This window comes from Choloepus didactylus, chromosome 1, assembly GCF_015220235.1.
Source record: "Choloepus didactylus isolate mChoDid1 chromosome 1, mChoDid1.pri, whole genome shotgun sequence".
Lineage (NCBI taxonomy): Eukaryota > Metazoa > Chordata > Mammalia > Pilosa > Megalonychidae > Choloepus > Choloepus didactylus.
The window spans coordinates 20,868,134-20,874,466 of record NC_051307.1 but is presented as its reverse complement, the minus strand read 5'-3'; the positions used below and the strand labels follow the sequence as shown (position 1 = coordinate 20,874,466).

Here is a 6,333-nt window from a genome sequence, read left to right as displayed (position 1 = left end):
ATTGTCTATACCAGATATTGATGCATGCCCACAGGTTGTGGGGATGCAGTTTCCACTGTGCTTCACTGTGCAGTTCTTGCTGTCATATCTGCAGCTTCTTTTGGGTTTTTAAAACTAGTACAACTCCAAATGCCAACCCCACTTTCTTGAGACTGCAGCATGGCTGCTGCTTATCCAGCAGGCTCACTCACTTGTTTCAGAATGCAGATTCCTGGTTTTACCAACTGCATGGTCCCTGTGGATTTAGAAGACTTTTTCCAGCTGGTGCATCACTGAAACTGGTGTTCTGGGTCACTTTCTGTCTTTTATCTAGTATTTTTCATGGAGCTGTTTTTGCCCTGCCTCTCCTAACTGCCATCTTCCAGAAGCCTCCCTGGATTGGCTTTTATAAATGGGATTCATTAGCTTACCACTTTACAGTTGTAAGGCCAACAAAGTGTTCAAACTAAAGCATCAAAAAGAGGATACCTTCACCAAAGAAAGGTGGATGGTATCCAGAACACCTCTGTGAGCTGGAAAGGCACATGGCTGGAGTCTGTGCTTGTTTTGCTCCTTGTTTCTGGTTTCAAAATAGCTTTCTCCAAAATGTCTCTGGGCTTCTCTCTCTTGTAGTTTCTCTCTCTCCACTCCTGTGCATCCTTGCTTGCTCTTCCAGGGCATTTCTCTCTAAGCATCTGGGGTTGCTCTCTTAGCATCTTTGGTACAAACTCTATGCTTCATCTCTCATTTTAGCATCTCCAGATATACATTTATTTGCATCTCCAACAACTCAAGTTTCTGGGTCTGTGTAGGGTCTCAGCTATCTAAAGGACTCTGGTGATCTAATTAAGACCTACCCTGAATGGATGTGATCAGACCTCCAGGGAAAAGAAACAATCAAATATCTCACCCAACAAGATTGGATTAAAGATTGTGGCTCTTCTGGGGTCCACAACAGTTTCAATCTTGCACAATATCCAAATCCACTAGGGAAATTTCTGAAATTCAGTGTCAAGGGGGTTGAGAGAGTGGTCTTTCCAGAAGCCCAAGGAGTTGAAGCAAGATGATTTACAGGAAGTGCATACAAAAGGCCAGGGAAGGATAGAGCAGGAATGGAGTGAGGGTCCAGAGGGCATGGATATATCTTGGAGGACCTATGCTAGACCACAAATGAAAAATACAAAAATCTGAGAATTTGCACAATATTTATGTGCATGAGAAGACCAAGATCCACAGGCAGTACAAGTTAGAGATATCTATTTTTTACTATTCTAATTTGCATTTATTTTATTATTGAAGTTAATTTTTTTCTTTTTCCATGTCCCATTTGTATTTTTTCTTCTATTGTTTCTTTATATCATTACCCCATTTTTCTATTACAGATTATCATTTTTTCCTCATTGATTTAAAAGAACACTTCAGGCCTCTGCTGCTTCTTCTGTCACCTCCTCCACCAGAGCTATTCACTGCTGTGTGGGGAGAGTGAGGCAGGGCTGCTGAGGCCACCATGGAGCCTGACTCTGAATGAGGACAAGACAATTCAGCTCATGTTGCTAGAGTGTATTTTTGGCATTTTGTTGAAGAAAGCTGGATACCATGAACAGAAAGAATCTTGGAAGATGCTTGACTGCTGTCTTCTCTCAGACTAGTCTGAAAGGGAATACACCCATTCATTCTTGATTGGTGGATCTGAAGTACAAAATATTTTCCAGATAACAGAACATCATCTGTGATCATCACCAGAAAGAGGCCATCAGATGGAAACTATCATAAAGAAAAAAGACTTGTGTATTAAATATTTTGACCAGTGCTCTGAATCAGATCAAGTGGAATTGTAGGACATTTTATTTTGTGAATTTGTCACTATCAGCATGGACATATTAACTCTTACCTGAAGCTCATGTTGCAGCAGGACTTTATTACTGCTTTACCAGAGCAAGGCTTACATCACATAGAAGAAAACATTCTTTCCTACCTGGATTCCAGGTCTCTGTGTGCAGCAGAGCTGGTTTGTAAAGAATGGCAATGAGTGATCTCAGAAGGAATGCTTTGGAAGAAGATGATTGAATGAATTTTACACACAGATCCTCTATGGAAGGGACTTTTGGAAAAAAGAGGGTGGGATCAGTACCTGTTTAAAAACAGACTTGCAGATGACCCTCCCAGTTCATTTTGTAGGTCATTATACCCAAAGATTATCCAGGATGTAGAGACTGTAGAGTCTAACTGGTGGTGTGGATGACACACTTGCAGAGGATTCAGTGCCACTCTGAAAATAATAAAGATGTCTACTGTTTACAGTATTGTGATGAAAGAATTATCTGTGGCCTATGAAATAATTCTATTAAGATTTGGGATAAAACCAGCTTGGAATATTTAAAAATATCCTTTGTCTCCAGTATGATGAACATGTCATTGTAACTGGCTCTTCAGTCTCTATAGTAACAGTCTGTGGTGTGAACACAGGTGAAGTTCTGAATACACTGATCCACCACAATGAGACTGTTTTGCACTTACACTTTAGCAATGGACTCATGGTGACCTGTTCCAAGGACCACTTCATCACCATGTGGGACATGGCTTCTGCCACTGATATCACTTTATGTCATGTCCTGATTGGCCACCACACTACTGTCAATGTGGTAGACTTTGATGATAAGTACATCATGTGTTCCTCTGGCGACAGAACCATCAAAGTGTGAGGGATGAGTACCTTTTATTTTTACTCTGAATAGGCACAAGTAAGGCATTGCCTACCTCTTGTACTGGGAACAGCTAGCTGTTAGTGGATCATCAGATAATACCATTAGGCTATGTATATTGAATGTGGCACCTGTTTAAGAGTCCTGGAGGGACATGAAGAATTGGTCCACTGCATCCACTTTGATAACAAGAGGATTGTCTGCAGGACCTATGATGGGAAAATTAAATTTTTGAACTTGCAAGCCACTCTTGACCTCAGCACACCAGCAAGCACTTTGTGTTTGTGCATGTTGGTGAAACATTCTGGTCATGTGTTTCAGCTTCAGTTTGATGACTTTCAAATCATCAGCAGCTCCCACGATGACACTATTTTGATTTGGGATTTCTTAAATGTGCCTCCCAGTGCCCAGAATGAGATGCACTCTCCCTCCAAAACATACAGTTACACCTCCAGATAACAGTCTGCACTTTTACCCACTTCAGGGATTCCTAGTCTTGAACTACTGGCTACATGGCTACCTAATACCTAAGGGATTTAATTCACAGCTGAGTTAAGAATCTGTAATTGGTTCTAGATGCTGGATAGATGCAAAGGGGCCTAAATCTTCAAGTAAGATACCTATTTTTGAATCATGGAGAGATTGAAAGACTTTGAGCACCATGGGATAATTAACACATGAAACACAATGATTTTTATGTTATTATTTATAAGATATCTGTAGTCACATTTTCATTATTAGCAACATAATTCATAGCCTTCTTATATATGACTTTAGGAGATGAGGGCCTTCCTCTGTTTCTCTTAGAGTAGACTACATGTTTCTCTTGGTTGAACTGGGAGGGGGGGTATTTCCAGGTGAAAGATTGGGTATATGTGATGGGACAAGTTTTGATTCTCATGGCTTCTTGCTCCATCCTCAGCTTGGATGCTTAGTGCTTGGACTGTCTGAGAGTGAAAACCCAGATGAAGACAGTTGGTGGCAGAACTACCGACAATGAAACCAGTGGTGAGTAGGGGGAATTGCTATTTCTACTGAAATTTAACCATTTCCAAGATATGCAGATTTCCATACTGGTCTGGCACATTCTAAGTTCATTCATGGGATACTCACATATTTGAGATCCAATGTGTATACCCAGGACTCTGCTGTAACTATGGTGAGCAAGGGATTGGGTAAGAAATAATCTTCTCTCCACCTTTACAGTAATTTGTCCAGCCTCTATTAAAGCTGTGTATTCACAGAAGAGATATGGGGGGATTTATTTTCTTCATGCATCCTATGGCCTCAGTGTGGAAGTAATTCACTCGCTCACTATTTTAATAGTAGTGCTGTGCTTTGGACTGTGGTGAACATAAGGGATAGAGATGAGAAATTGCACAATTTAGTCCAATAGGGAGGCAGATGGTTCATCAGGTGAGCTCAATGAGTCCAGTGTTATGAATGCTGGGGTCAGGACTATGCCATGTTCAGGAAAGCACAAGAAAGAGGAGAGTAAAGGCAATAAAAAGGAATGTATTTATTTAGTCCAATATTTCTTACAGTTTTGAGAGAATATTTTCACATTTTGAAAAGATGTTTGAAATTCTCATTACCATCTTGTCCCCAGTTAACCATTTCCTCTTTTTTAAAAATCATGTGTACAAGTTTGTAAGTGGAAACAATGAACAGGTAATCTTGTTTCCTTATTTTAAGTTGTGCACACAGGAGGAGAATTGTATGTATAGTAAAATTTTAGGACCAGTGAAAATATTTGAAGAACTATCAAGAGAACAGAACAAATAACAAGTTTTTTTGTTACTGAACAGAATCAAGATGAGTATACAAGAGACACAATGTTAGCTCCAGTTTGGAGGTCCAGTCATTATTGAGTATGGGAGAACTTCTACCATAGGAAGAGCCACCCTAGGACGGTCCTTTAGTATAGTAGTCTCAGAGGCCCCTGGTTTTTCCTACTTAACAGCTTACCCTCATATCTCATAATAAAAACCTGAGTTTTTAGAGATGAAAGAGGAATAATAATGTTCTGAAATTCTGTATAAAGACTGTACACTTCTGCAGAATTATGTACTTTGCTTCAGTTGTATCTTCCATTTTAATGAATAATAGATTTATCACTTTTACTTAACAAGTGTTGATTACATAGGAATCTTCAGCTCATTGGATTTTTCAAAACTTGTTGCATTTTGTTAAACCATTTCCTAGACAGGGAAACTGAGGTCATTGCAGATGCCTCAAATTGGTGAAGTTGGATTTTAACTTTATATCTGAGTGCACATCAGGTATTACATAATTGGGGAGTGCAAGAATAATGCATGAAAAAGTAGCTCATTATTGCCATGTGGAGCCCGTGAGAAATATGAACAGCCCTGGTTCTGTGAAGGCAGCACACAGCTGAGCAAAAGGGACCCTTGGTATTGTGCTTTAAATATGGGCCAAAAGTGTAAGTTCATAGATTTTCCACTAGAGTCAGTGATTGGTTAGTTTAAAGCAAAAATCTGTGAAAAGGGAGGGGTACTCAGGGACCCAGGCTTTTGGGGATGATTACCCTACAATTTGGGATGACCTGTGCATTCTGGGTGAAGCATGTCAGTGATGAGGCAGATGACCAAAGATTTCGGCTTGAAACCTGGGGAGTTTTGTCTGCAGGGATGGAAAATTCTTACCTAGCCCAAAGGTCAGTGTTGAGCAAGTGTCTTGGCCAAAATAAGATGGATTCTGAGGCATAACACAAAATATCCCTTTTGATGAGTCTGTGGATTTAATTGAATTTGATGAAAGAGATTTAGTTATGAATTATCAAGAGAAAATTTTATGATCACCATCTGGAAGTTACTATTATCAGATTTTTTCACAAATTTTCAGGCTATATCATTCCACGTGTTATGCAATATTGCCTTATGGTGAAGTTTTATGTATTTGGAGAGTATATGTCTCTGTGAGTGTATCTGATAGATGCTGGGTAAGCAGTAAGTATGATCTAACTGGAATCCCAAACACAATTTGAGCATTTTCAACACAACAACCACCCTTCCTCAGGGCTCTCATTTCATGCAATATACTCTGGATATTGGTAGGGATGGCATTGACTGAACCAAAATGCCTTATGTCATTTTAGGAATCCATGACCTTCAATGATGTAGCTATCAGCTTTACCAAGGAAGAGTGGGCCATGCTGGACATGAACCAGAGAAAGATGTTCAGAGATGTTATGCTGGAGAATATCAATCATCTGGTGTTCATGGGTGAGTTTCTCAAAATATTCTATCTATATACAGCTATCTATTCATCCATCCATCCATTTAATCTAACATCAAGTTGTTCAAGTATCTAGGCAATGGCCCCATGTGCCACACTGATCTCTACTCTGATTCTTTCATAACTCTTATGGTACTTAAAAGAAACTTTGTGTTTTTGTTTATTCCTTATGTCTTATGTGTCCCACCAGTGGCATGTGATATTCTGGTCTAAAATTTTAGGTCTTTCTTGATGCTCAATCTCCAACATTAATAACAATGTGAGAATGCAATAAATTTAATTTCTATGGACAAAATAAATATTCTCTAGATAATTATCCCTTAGGGACTGAAGTGAAGTTTTGGCACACAGAAGGCATACTATTTTCCACATGGAACATAGATTGTTTTGGTTG

General features: G+C 39.4%; 1 pseudogene; it reads left to right on the top strand.

The window, feature by feature from the left end:
- Positions 1-1,193: 1,193 nt before the first annotated feature.
- Positions 1,194-2,681, top strand: LOC119504765 (annotated as a pseudogene).
- Positions 2,682-6,333: the final 3,652 nt, after the last annotated feature.